Genomic DNA, 14,843 nt, shown 5'->3' on the forward strand with positions numbered 1-14,843 from the left:
GCTTCCAAGCGATTTTAGAAAATTTGTTAAAAAAGTGACTTTTTTCAGTAAACCGATTATTTTTTCTTGTCTAAGAAAACATTGTTCCTAACATCATAATCTTTCATTTAAGAAGAGAGCACCTGAAATTCCTTGACCTCAAAATGGGACAGGCTAGCGAACAGTTAATAGTAAAACGAAAATTACAATAAAGATGAAAAGCATTTAGCCACACCACTTAGAATGTAAATGAAATGTAATTATTAATCGATACTTTAAATAATATAGGCTTCGGATAATCTGGGCCGGACTGTAACATAAACATTAAGAATTTGAATTAACTTTCTACTCTAATATTTAATAATTATTGATCTTTCTACTGAAACTTGGACTAAGCCGCCACTTATGACAGCTAACGTTTTAACCATAGGCAATCTTCTGTTATTAGTTTACAGTTTCTAGTCGCACTTTCTCCGGAACTGTACTGAGTTAATTTGAAATTTAATTTTTGCAATTCCGTCGTGAAATTACTTACTTTTCCTGTCATTCTTGAACGACGAAATAGCCTACTTTTCTGTACCAAAAATAACAGAATCGAATAGCAACACTTTTCAAAATAAATGCTGAAAAGTTCTACTTTTCAGCACTGAAATGGGTGCTGAAAAGTTGAACTTTTCAGCACTTGTTTCGAAAAGTAACACTTTTCAACATTTTTTTGATTTAAACAATTTATTGACAAAATACATGAAAATTTTACTTAAAATTTCACTCAATGGGTGTTTTTCGGAATTGCAAAAAATGTTGTATGGAACTTGTTGCAAAACTTGATTTTTTCAGCACTCTTCGTATTTATCCAACTCGGTGAACCTCGTTGGATAAATGTACAACTCGTGCTGAAAAAATCATCTTTTTGCAACTTGTTGCATAAACTACTATTATTCATCAATTATTTAGTTTTTGTGCACGTACAAATTATCATTGTGCTTAGAAAAATAAGGTTTATTGCTGTGTGTAAGAAATATAAATCATAACTCAAATATAGGACTAAACAGTGAGTGACACCTTAGCTTAATTTGACTCGATTAGCCAAAGACTTCGCAAAAAAAAATCGAATTACAAAACAATATTATTTCTGTTGTTTTTTTTGATGAGCTTAAATATGACCCTAAAACTGCCCTTAAGTGATATGGACTGTTGAAAATGTTTATTGCGTTACCGTCGTTTCAAGAGAATTGTGACAACTTAGCCATCGTATTGATCGGTTTTGATTGGTTTTGGATCTGAATGTTGTCCTGATTCTCCACATTTTTTTTCATAATTGCATACATTTTTTTAAAGTAATTCTTTGGAAACAGTTTATTCAGAGAAGTTACAAACGCTACGCAATTTATTTGTACGATTTTTTTTTTGGATTGCTGCGAATCAAATCATGACTTATAATCAGTTGGATTCAACCTGTAGGTTAAAATTTTGTAGTTCGATCGTCCGAAAACTTTATTATGGGTAATCGACTACGGACTGTAGACCGAGCCACGTAGCCAGGGGGTGGGCTTCGGGCAGAAACCCCCCCTCCCCCCCCTCAATTTTTGGTAGACATATGGGAGAGAGGGAAGAAGAAGAAAATTTCTTCTTCCAGCGTTCTTTTATTACATAACGCAGTTGTGGTTGGAGGGGGGGGGGGGAAGGGAGACCCTGTTACGCTCCATACAAAACATTTTAAATTTGTATGGAAATTTTACGAGGGAGGGGAGGGGGCAAAAATGAATATGTTTGAGTTACGTAATAAAATAACGCTCCCTTAGCATTCAAGAGTTTATTTTAAAAAAATTTTCTTTTTTTTGGTTTTAGGTGTTTTTGAATACCTCTGACTTAAGGCGGTTCTAAAAGCACCATAAAGCAAAAAAAAGCAAATTTTGTTTATAGGACCTTTTCAAAAAATAAAAAATAAACTCCAGACATTAACCTTAACATGTTAACATTAAGTTAAGAAAAAGCCACTGAATCCGCATTGTAATTGCGGTACCGATACTCTTCATGGGTCATGGGAAAAAATTACTTACTACGGACTGTGTTTCACAAGTTTGAATTGTGAGTTTGTTTTTAATTTGTTTTATTATATTTAACTAGATGTTTCAAAAATTACATTCATACAATTATTATAAAATAAATTTTATCACAAATTTATCCGCATAGTACTGAACAAAACCAACCAATATACTGCACTGAAGCGTATATTGAGTAGTAATATACAAGCAAATATGACTGGCACAAGAGCGAACTTATGTATCAAAAAATAAAATACAAATTGTGCTTTCCATCGAAAATGATGGATACATAATCACAATTATTTTTGCAGCAAAGAATAAGATAATCATGATGATGTACAGATTATAGAATGCATTGCGCCACAGTTGCTCTGCCCCCTTGCCAAACACAAAAGTTGAATAGAAAATACATGCACCAGCCCGTGGGCAGGGAGCGCCACCAAGTGAGGAATCTATTTATTCCGGAAGGTGCCATCGAAAGAGTGTTAAAAAGGACCAGCGATTGCATACCACATTAAAATAATATATCGTTTTAGGCAATTTTTATCAAATTTATATAATGCAACTGGTGTGTCTCGCTTTGAACAGTTTCCAAAAAAATAGGTGGAGTTTCCCAAAAATTTGTACATAGGCATTTTTTGGCATTATTTCGTAAATAAATGATTCATTTGAAGAGGGTTCAAACAAATATTTTTACATTACGCGAAATAATTTAAAGGACCTGATAATCTATGATTGCATACATGTTTTCGGTGCAGTTTGAGCCTTTTTGAGATGATTAATTAAAGGAATGCACTTTTTTTTGGCAGACGTTGAAGTCTAGAGAACAAATAAGTTAAAAAAATACCAATTTGATAAAAAAATGGAAAATAAACATTAAAAACTATGACCAAATATAATTCAAAATTAACAATAAAAATCCAACAAACTTCGTTTTTTGGTATCTTGACGTTTTTTGCTTGTTTGTTTATTCAGCCTTCTGTGATCAAAAATGATTAAACGTAACTTTTCCCATACAATCTGCAGATGCTCCGGAATCAGTTCCTGAGCGGCCAAAGTGGTCATTTTTTGTGTAAGAACCTTCCTTGGACTTATATGAACCCAACGCACCTCAGATGTTTTGATGAAAAAGCTAACTAGATAGGAAAACCAGCAAGCTTAGTACAAGAGAGCACAGAGGCATCTATTTATCCAACTCGGTAAACCTCGCTGGATAAATGTACGACTCGTGCTGAAAAAGTCTTAATTTGCAACTTGCTAATAGTGAAAATCAAAGTGGTTGATAGCCGATTCTTCACTTATGTGTGCATTATACAACAGAAAAACTAAAAAACAATAAAATAATGCTATCACAGCAGGCATGTAATAGTAGTTTATGCAACAAGTTGCAAAAAGAAAGCTAAAAAGTAAAGCATGAGCATGAGAGATCACCCATGGTTGCCCCTCCGTTGCTGAACAGAACCGTAATATCCTTTCCGCACTACTGATTATAGGCTTCGACGATCTAGTGGTGTTTCCCTTATCAACAGCATGTATGAATGCGCTGAAAAGATAAAACACCATGTTCGCTAAAGCTAGATCAGTTGCGAATAGGTAACAGTCATTGGTCACCAACGGCGCCCGCCATGTCAGTTTGTAGACCTCGATTTTAAGAGACGGGAACGTTAGTTAGCGCAGGTTGCTACTAGGGCAGCTGATTTACTCTGTGCTTACACCCCACAAGCGCCAGGAACCTGAAAATTTGTTAGTAGGAGGATAAGGTGTTTGGTCAGGATTCATCATAGAAGATGATGATGCGACCCAAAATAATAGTGTTTGTTGAACGGTATTATGTATTATTCTCAAGGCAAGCAATCGGATGCTGCGGATGAGACATTTCCCGTTTATCGGTTGTTAAATTTTAAATGAAATGGTTTAGTCTCGGCGCTCTAAAATTCTTTGTGTAAATATGGGTATTCGGCGCCGTCGCTCCGTGCCATACTTTCATACACTTAGGAGCCCAGGGCGGCGAAGTCCTTGTAGATTAAAAGGAAGACACTAGTGGTTGGTACTAGCAATGGTGGCCGACAGCTATAAAGTCAACTTCGTGTCGTGGTCTAGTCTTAGACAGCCGGCTGTGGAAAGATAGAATCAAAATCATTTGTAATTAAAACTGAAGGGTTAAACAGTGTTACTTTTAATTTGAGATGACTTCACGAGTTTTAAATGATTGATGTTTAGTGAGGTACTGATTAACTTTGCGAACGACGAGTTACGATGTTTATCGAGATGAAATGGTATGATAGGGTTTTGTTGTTGTTGCACGCCGCGACGGACACGAAAAATCTTGCAACCCGACGGAAAGGCATCGCAAATCGGACTGGCTAGCTGTCATCGGGACAACCAGAGCCAGCCGCACCTTAACACACACACACGCACGCGGAACAAAAACGAAAAACACACTGCGACGGACGCGAAAAATCTTGCGACCCGACGGAAAAGCATCGCAAATTGGACTCTGCACAATCCTGTTTTTTTTCACTTTGTGAACAAACACAACCATCCGCTCGCACTGATGGAACATAATTGAATGATTTCCCCCCGTCCAGCGCGTCCCTTCACTCAATATTTGCATGCACAATCCTTTTTTTTTCACTTTGTGAACAAACACAACCATCCGCTCGCACTGATGGAACATAATTGAATGATTTCCCCCCGTCCAGCGCGTCCCTTCACTTAATATTTGCATGCACAATCCTCGCAAAAAGAGAGCTAAAAAAATCAAGTTTTGCAACGAGTTGCTTACAACATTTTTTACAATTCCGAAAAACGCATCTTTAATGGAATTTCATGTCAAATATTCATGTGTTTAGTAAATTCATCGTACAAAACAAAAAAATACTGAAAAATTTTACTTTTCGATACTAGTGTTGAAAAGTTTAACTTTTCGGCACCCATTTCATTTGAAAAGTAGAGCTTTTCAGCACTGTTATTGAAATGTATACATTTTACATTCTGTTATTTTTGGTAGGGCAGAGAACGACCAAAAAGGTTAAAGCTGTCCGAAAAAAAATGAATTAACAACAACAACGTTATTTTTGGTAAGGAAAAGTAGGCCATTTCTCTAGGAGGACAGGACAAAAAGACAAAAAAATATTTCGTAGCGATTTTCTAATGAAATCTTTTTTTTTTGTAACCAGTATGTTTGTAGTGTCCGATATCGGTGTGAATCGTCGCGTTTTGCATAGTTTTTTTTAGTAAGGATTGCCAAGATGACGTTGTGTTTGTTGACGGGAAATTACCAGGCCGCCGCACTACCCGAAGCTGTAAGCACGGGGGTAATCCTCAAGCAAAATCAATATGGCGGCTTGTTTCAGACACGCAGAAAAATAAGGCATATTTGAATCAACAAAACGTTTTGTTGATTTGAAAATCAAGATTTTTGTTGAATCAACGCTAAACGTCAAAGCAACTTTTTCAAAACGACAAAAGATTTTTGTGGAATTGAGAAAATCAAGGTTTGTTTCAACGCTAAATCGGCGTTGATTATATTCAACAAAAAATTTGTTGAATCAAACCTCGTACAGGCTGATTCTACAAAATATTTTTCTGCGTGGAAGAAAGTGGGGTATTTTTTCTAGTTTTCACTGTTCTGTGTTCTGTGTGCACGTCCAAAAACATCTACACATGCTTACACGAAGCGTCACCAGGAGGCAAAAGGTACAGTCATCCCACATATTCGGAACACCCACAAATTCGGAAACACTTTTGTAATAATTTGTCAATAGCAAACAAAATGCATTTTTCGGGTGGCCCTACTATTTTTAGGACCATTATTTTTACATTCTCTTGCTATTTCACTAGTAAAAAATATATTTCTCATTGTTTATTTCTTCTTAACAGGCACTTATTTTTGCCCTAATGATGCACTTAAAACTAAATTTACATACGTAACAAAGATCTTAACAAGGACACAAACTTAAAACGCAACGTAGTACGAGACACATCTGAGCTAAACACACTGGACACTTTGTTAAACGCTCTCTTTAGTCCGTTGATGGCACCATTCGCGCTGTAGTTGGTGCGACGAAACGGATCTTCGAGAGCTGGCATGTGGCGTAGTTGACGGGTAGGCACTCGGAGCTGAATCTGGTTACGCAGGTCAGGGCAATCAATCCGGCCGAGTAGGACATCAGCAGAAGTCATTGCACGGGCTAGGTCTCGTCGTAGCTGGAGTGTATCGAGGTCGATCAAACGGCCGCGTTGTTCGTACGGCGGATGTTGCAAGGGATTTGTCCACGGCAGCCTTCGTTGGATGCTTTCGAGGCGACAAACATCGTTGTTGTAGTGAGTGGACCACACTGTTGAGCAATACTCTAGAGTGGAGCGAACCAGCGATTTTATTGACAAAACCACGCAAATGTTGTTTATTTCGAGGTTCTTAAATAAGCATTCACGAAAGTTAGATTGCTTGAAAAAGTTTGTTCAATGTTTATAATGTTACCAGGAGCTATTACGAAGGTAATCAAATAACAACGGTTCACAAATCACATTTAATGCAACATTAGTTTATTTTTTAGTTGTTTTGATGCTTATTTGTAAAAATAGTGTCCTATTCCAAAATATTTAAACTATTTTCAACAATGTTCGTTTTGGTAAGTGACTATTTCCTTAACCCACCGGAGGTCGCGTACGTGTACATTGTACACAGTTTGTAAGGGCACTTGTAAGAAAGCCGAAAACACGCGACTTCCCGAAGGTTAAAAGTGGTAAATATAACTTCATGGAAACTATGTTAGAATGGTCATTTATCATCTCCCTTCAACGTTTTGCCTTCCTCCCTGAGGTAAGGCTATAATCCTGCTCTAAAAATGAACTTTTGAAAAACAGGTCAGAGACCTCTATATTCATGTATACCTATCGACTCAGAATCGAAAACTGAACAAATGTCTGTGTGTGTGTGTGTGTGTGTGTGTGTGTGTGGTACTCAAAATTCTTGCCAAGTTTTCTCGGCACTGGCTGATCCGATTTGAGCACTAGCGTGCCCAGATCCTCAAGTAAGGTGGGGCAACAATATGAGCGTTTTGAAAATTTCGTCGTTTATGGACAACCCCTTAGCAATTTTAGAACAAATTTCTGAGGATGGTGGGGCAACTGCCCCATGTTGCCCCACCCTGGGCACGCTAGTGGATTTGAGTCAAACAAGTTGCATTCGATCCGGTTTGGTGCCCCGTACTGCACTATTGAATTGTTTGAAGATCCGATAAGTAGTTCAATAGTTACGTATAAAAAAGTGTCAGAGTTGCGAATCGGGTGCTGGAATTTTGATGCCGGATCTCACTTATCTATATGAAAACTATGTCCGGATTCATCATCCGACCCATCGTTGGTTAGGTAATCGAAAGACCTTTCCAATGAGTCCAAAACATCGAAGATCTGGCAACCCTGTCTCGAGATATGACCACTTAAGTGATATTTATGTACATTTTTGAATCCGGATCTCACTTAAATGTATGTAAACTATGTCCGGATCCATTATCCAACCCATCGTTGGTTAGGTAATCGAAAGACCTTTACAATGAGTCCAAAAAATCGAAGATCTGGCAACCCTGTCTCAAGATATGACCGCTTAAGTGATATTTATGTACATTTTTGAATCCGGATCTCACTTAAATGTATGTAAACTATGTCCGTCATCATGTAGGCCATCAAAAGACCTTTCAACTGAGTACAAAACATTGAAGATCTGGCAACCCTATCTCGAAATATGACCACTTAAGTGATATTTATGTACTTTTTTTAATGCCTATGCTATGTCCGGATCCATCATCCGACTCATCGTTGGTTAGGTAATGAGTTTTTCCCATGAGTCCAAAACATCAACATCTGGCAACGTTCAGTTTCAAGTTTTGACCGCTTATGTGACATTTGTGTAATTTTTTTTGAGAAATAGATGGAATTTGTGTCCAAACCCATCATATCACCAAATGTTGATAAAAAGTGAGGAAGGCACCAACCACTTAGGTGGATTAAGTTAGTTTTATTAGACAAAATGGCTTGTTGTGACCCATTCTGCCCCGCACCCTAGAAAAGCAGTCGATTTTTTTTAAATTGCATAAAAAATAGTTTTAAGCTAAAAATTTTCATCAACCAAGTATACAACATTGAAGGGAACATCCCAAAGCATAAACCTACTACACTGAACTCATAAATTTGTATTTTTTTCTATGGTTTTTGGCGCATTTTACTTAGGCGGGCCATGCTGCCCCTACTTTAGGATTATCTTTTCAATGAAACGGATATTTTTCCAATCAGGGCTGTGGAGTCGGAGTCGGAGTCGGAGCCGGAGTCGGTGGAGTCGGGTCTTTTTGGGGACCTGGAGTCGGAGTCGGAGTCGGAGTCGTCAAAACTCGAACAGCTGGAGTCGGAGTCGGAGCCGGAGTCGGCTAAATTTTAAGAGCTGGAGTCGGAGTCGGAGTCGGAGCCGAAGATTTCTGAAAACCCGGAGTCGGAGTCGGAGTCGGAGTTATCTTAAATTCAACAAAAAAATATGTTTTTTTTCATTGTTCAGTATTTACTATATAACACATATAACAGCTTAATTTACAAAACTTCTTATGTTTTTAAATGTTTTTTACGTCGCATGCAATGTGTCGCCATTTTTTTATTTATTTATTTTAGATTTATCATGCCATTATGTTTTTGAAGCTTTTTATTGTGATTGGAAAGCTCTAATTGTGTTATTTCACTATAATCACTAAATGATAACCTCTTACCCAAGTATGTAGTATCATAATTTAAAAAATTATAAAAAATATTGGATATGTAGTCAGACATATCTAACTGATTCTTGACTGCATTTTTTTGCCTATATTTATGTGCCCTTTCAATTCAAATTTGACAAAATTTCATCCAGTTCTTTCTGAAAAAAGAACATACACAGTCATCTTTTACCCCGATAGCGGAGGATTTAAGTTAAATCATTTTTTTTAGGAAAAAAAATACGAGGTACATAAAAAACTGGGTGCAGAATAGTTGTCCGCAAAGCGGCCTCAATTTAGAACTGTCAAAGCGGAACCAATTTACTGTTCGCAAAATAATACCAAGAAGTGGCAAGTATTGTGATCCGTCTATAATTTATTTTGTCAAGTGGATGGGTCGAGCTATTGAGGTATTCGAAGTCAAAACATCTTAAGAAGACGGTTGAAATCGAGATTGGCATGATTCGTTGCTAACATTTCAAAATCGCTATGTCTCACGCAAAACCTATGTTTATGACGCTTTTTGAAATGTTAGCTACGAATTATCAATAACTATAAATGGTACCTGCCAAATAATATTAAATAATCTTACTCCGATATAATCACTGCACATCAAAAATACATAATCTCGAAACTTTCATCCGGTTGCTCTTCTGATTCACGAAATTCCACTCACTTTTGACACAATTTTTCATCACTTGGATAACAAAAAAGGCCTCTTTTGGACGCCCATCGATTAGTATACGAAGAAAAAAGTGAGATGCACTTAATTTTTCATCGAAAACATCAACAGTTCCAAAATGTTTCAAAACAGTTCACTTCAGCAGCAAAAAATATGTTACGTTTGAGCTTGAACATAGCCTTATACTTTGTTTATGTTTACAGCTGTAGTGCTGTTGTATTAGTGGGGGCAGTGGGGAGCTTTCGAAAATCACGTTACGCATTCTGTCTTTTCAGCACCCAAATAAAAAAAAATGAAAAATAGTAATTACTGTTTTTGGAAATCGAAAAAGAGTCACTGACAGTTTAACTTTTGTAATAAATAATCAACGATTATAACAATCTCTTACTTGGAACTCAACATGCGCATTTTGTTTATAACTGAGTACAAGAAAATCAAAGGGTTGCATTTAAAATAATTGAAACTAACAAAAAAAAATATCAAAAGAAGTTGCAACAAATTTTGAAATAATCATTGAATGTTGATGTTGATTTCAGGTAAACTATTTTGATTTCGTTGCAAATTATCGTTGAACAAATCTCAAGACTTCAGTACAAAAATGAACTAATAAAAAAAATTATAGAACAAAGTAAAGGATTTTAATTTATTTTTCAAATATTATTAAAAAAAAACAAAATCAAAATATTATCAACCGGTAAGAATATTCTCAAACTGTATGTCCCACGCCATAATAAAAAACAAATATCCACAAATAAAATATTTTCTAGGTCACAAGTATTTTATTTTTTTAAGGTACATTGATTTGCAATAATAATCTCCTTCAGCCATGGCGTGATGTCCATGTACGTCTAAAAAAACAAAAAAAAAATGTTTCGTTTGAAATTTTCATTTTAAAAGCAAGGTGCCTGTCACTGTGCTTCTTATAAATGATAGCCTGAAAAAAACAAATTGAATTTTAAAGTTCAATAGATCGTTAAGGCCAGGTTTCTTTTAATTATTCATTCAAAAATAACAATTTAATATTTAAATTTATAAGCTTTGAATAAATTATTTGCAAATTTGAGGTTAAGCAAATAAATCCATATTTCTTACAAAACTGTTCTTCTCAAAATGCCTCTAAAACTGAAGATATTTTTTGATTTCTGTTTCCATAACGTATAAAACTTGTAACCTAGAAACTTTTTTCCATTTTGTGATTCGAACTTATTTTTCTTGAGAAAAACATGACGCTTAGAGAGTATATTTAAATATTCCTGTTTATCAATGTTTTAAAAATAATTAACTTTTAATAGTTGACTAACTTTTGAAACATTTAAAAATATGTGGAGTCGGAGTCGGAGCCAACAATTTGTTGAAAGCTGGAGTCGGAGTCGGAGTCGGAGTCGGCTAGAGTTGGTAGGCCGGAGTCGGAGTCGGAGCCAACCATTTGTTGAAAGCCGGAGCCGGAGTCGGAGTCGGAGTCGGCTAATCTGAGAAAGCCGGAGTCGGAGTCGGAGTCGTTTGAAATATGACCCGACTCCGCAGCCCTGTTTCCAATAAACCCGAACATGATAAAAATAATTATAAACTCTGTGTTTGCATTTTAAATTAATTTCACCAATTGACACTTAAATTTCCTTTGAAATTTCGAAGTTTTTTTTTATCTTGTTGCCCGCTGATTTTTCGAGGTCTCGGTATATCCGCTGGTCGGCAGTTTGACTCACAATCCAAAAGTAGCAGTTTGAATCCCGAGGTGAATGGGAAAAAGAAGTTTGGAGTGCCTCACCGCTTCAAGCCTTCAGACACCTAGTTTCGATTAGGAATCTCGCAATAGAGAACGCCATGGTAATGCTGTTGAGCAAACAATATGATTTGATTTGGTATAACTAAGGATTTTTTACGTTACAAAATCGCCGAATGGTATGGAAACTAAGGGCAAGATAGCAAAACTGCATCAGTAATATAATGCTGTTTTTGTTTCCAAAATTATGTATGTTTCTAAACCAATAATTTAAAAGTGTTCCCAGCAACAGATGATGATCGTCTTGCCCAAGAATATGAAGCAGAAAGCATTCAACATTAATGATCAAAAATACCGTGCAGCTCAGCAATAGTCAATCGAGGATACAGGTATTACTGGAATAAAAGTGGTACACGCAGTCACTACCACATTGCCTGTTTTCGTCTTATATACGTAACTGTTGCATTATTGCAAGGGATCGTTGCATTGAATGATGGTGCATAATCTTTGAACAACCACTAAATAGGTCCATGGACAGATGAATGTCTAAAACCAGAAAGAGAAATCCTTGAGGAAAGGTAAACGACCTCTTTTTAGTTTGCTGGTCTTTCATTTGTACAATGCATTTTTTGATCAATACATTCGCGAAACAGTTCTTCAGATATAATTCAAGTGAAATTATTTTTCGTTTTTCCTTCCTTCATCCCAGCTCATATCTCTGTGTGTTGGAAGGAACGCGATGGAAGAATGAGCTGCTGCTGCGCAAAAAAAGGATGATTGATGTGTACGAAAAAGCGTTGCACATATCCCTTTAAAGATAGAGTTTGACTTGCAGTTACTGGCAGAGTTGAGTTGGCTGCCCTAGAAAGTAATAATGTGGCAACAATATGAAAGGAATCCATTATTTTGAAGTCTTTTTATTTTTGTTTAAGTTAATATTTTTTTGAAGTTTTTAGTTTGTAGTTTGGTAATAGATTTATTCAAACTTAACTATACTTGTTTAATTGTTGTTTGGAGTTTTTTTTTGCATACACAGAAAAAATATGTAAATTTACACAGCACGTAAAAACTGTTTCTTATGTAAACTCACTCAATGTAATGTTGAAATATGATGTAAAGAGTAAAAAGTCATGGAAATTACTCCAATGTAAATCTAAATCTAATGTAAATCATGAATCTAATGGAAACGTTGAGCATGGAAACTCAAATCTGATGAATTTCTACCCGTGTTCGGCTTCCTGTAAATTACTATTTAATGTAAATCATATATCCAATGTATTTCTGCCAAACGTTGACTTCAAAACTACCCGAACTAAAAATAGTTATGTTTGGTTCTCTTTCTATCGCTCTCATACTTCGCTGCCCACTGCCTGAGCCTCGACCTGTACAAGTTGATGCTTTAGCCGCTCGTTTATAAAATGCGAAGATGGCTCAGTCGGCAGCGGGTAGCAGCAGTAACACCGAACATCCTATCCGTCGTCCGTTCGATTCCAGTCCAGCGTTATTCCACTTGGGCGTCGACGAGAAAGCGTACCCTACCTGTGAAACAACTTTTTAAATCCGAATTTCCTTTTGCTGCCCGCTTCAATCATTTTAAAATAGAACATAGGCCACACCCTTTTCCTACTGCAATCCAAGTCTATCAGCCTATCAGAATTAGTTGATTTGAACTAATGTAAATTCCAAAACTAATGTAAATTTTCAAAACTAATGTAAATTTCCAATGAATCTAATGTAAATTTCCAATGGACCTAATGGAAATATACATCATTTATCATGATACCTTTAGGTATATGATAAATAATGTAAAATTACAGAAATATTTTTTTCTGTGTAGGTAGGGGACGCTTTCTCGTCGACGGCCAAGTCGAATAACGCTGGACTGGAATCGAACTGACGACGGGTGGGATATGTTCGGTGTTACTGCTGCTACCCGCTGCCGACTGAGCCATCTTCGCATTTTAAGAGAAGCAAACATAACTATTTTTAGTTCGGGTAGTTTTGAAGTCAACGTTTGGCAGAAATACATTGGATATATGATTTACATTAAATAGGAATTTACAGGAAGCCGAACGCGGGTAGAAATTCATCAGATTTGAGTTTCCATGCTCAACGTTTCCATTAGATTCATGATTTACATTAGATTTAGGTTTACATCGGAGTATTTTCCATTACTTTTGGCTCATTACATCATATTTCAACATTACATTGAGTGAGTTTACATAAGAAACAGCAATTACGTGCTGTGTAAATTTACATATTTTTTCTGTGTAAGCTACACTAGTCATATTTAGGGGCAGGGGGGCAGAATGGACCTGAAATATGTAGCCCATCAGTATGGGAAACCTGCTTGACAGAAATGTCAAGCTCATATATGCGTTTATCTTTACAGCTTTTCATCGGTCTGATGGCCGAGTGTGCTAAGGCGCCAGTCCTTACTGTTGGTGCTAGGTTTGAATCCCGTCAGTTGTAACTTTTTTTTTGCAAAACTTGTACATGCAGTGTGTAAAAGGGACGTGGCGTTACATCGTGCTGCCATCTGTTTTTTTGAAGTGCAAGAGTGGAAAAGTGCTGAGTCATCGTCTAAAAATAGATGGCGTCCTATCTCGCCCAGCAAAATGAAGTCGATAAAGTAGTCGGTTTCGATGAGAAAAAGTGGATTTTTTGCTGTGCAGCTACAACAAACTGTTGTATAAGCGTTGTGAATGCACCCGTGGATTGGGCGTCCTCAAAAGCTAATGCTAAAGCTAATGATAATTTAAAATAAGCGTAATGATCTAACAATTTTTTTTCGACAGTTTAGTAAGACTAGTAGGTATCATGTTCTACTGATCTCAAAATTGTAGTAGACACATTCTGCCGTGGGGTTACAACGGTATGACTATTCTTTTTTTCAGTTTGTTGACTGTATCTCAGAAATTTTAAAGCAAACATCAACTTACAACTTTACAACGCAGGAGAAATATGTTTTTTTTTTATTATTTTAATGAAAAGGCTGTGATTCTGCTCTGCTAGTCAGCAAACATTAGACTATTTGTCATGTTTTTTAACGTTAAATTAATTGCTAAATCGAATGCCGTGATTGGGTTTTAAAGTTAAGCTGTTTTTTTTGTACCAGCTTTACATTTCGTTACGTTACAACGCAGACTTTTACAAAAAGGGTGTTCTGCTTGCGTTGTAACGTCACGGAAATTCTCAATGCTTTATCTTTGCGAAAAATTTGAAGATGACGATCTACCCAGCTGCATTCGACGGGAAATTGATTATATTTTCGGGATATGATCAGTTTTGCTAAGGTGCTTGAAAACATGACATTTCGATGTATTGAAGTTATTACTTCTCTTGTGCTAGAAATGGTTTTTATAAATTTTTGAAAGATTGTAATAGTTTGTTTTAGAAGCCCTAACCTATGTTAAACAGCAATTTTGCGATTGAATTAGGTTTTAAAATTATCGCATTGGTATACTAGCCCGGATAATGTGTCAATAACGCTTGCAAAAATAATAGCAAAATGTTTATCACATTATAAAATGGACGTTCCCATAAACAGCTCCTTGAACAATCGAATACAACTTTCCTGGAGGGCTTCGCACCACGCAAGCATAAATGCATTCAAAATGCAATTTTTGCATTAGCCTCGTCGTCCATTTCGGTTGCAAACAGTCAGCCCAGCGTTC

This window comes from Culex pipiens, chromosome 1 (genome assembly GCF_016801865.2).
Source record: "Culex pipiens pallens isolate TS chromosome 1, TS_CPP_V2, whole genome shotgun sequence".
Lineage (NCBI taxonomy): Eukaryota > Metazoa > Arthropoda > Insecta > Diptera > Culicidae > Culex > Culex pipiens.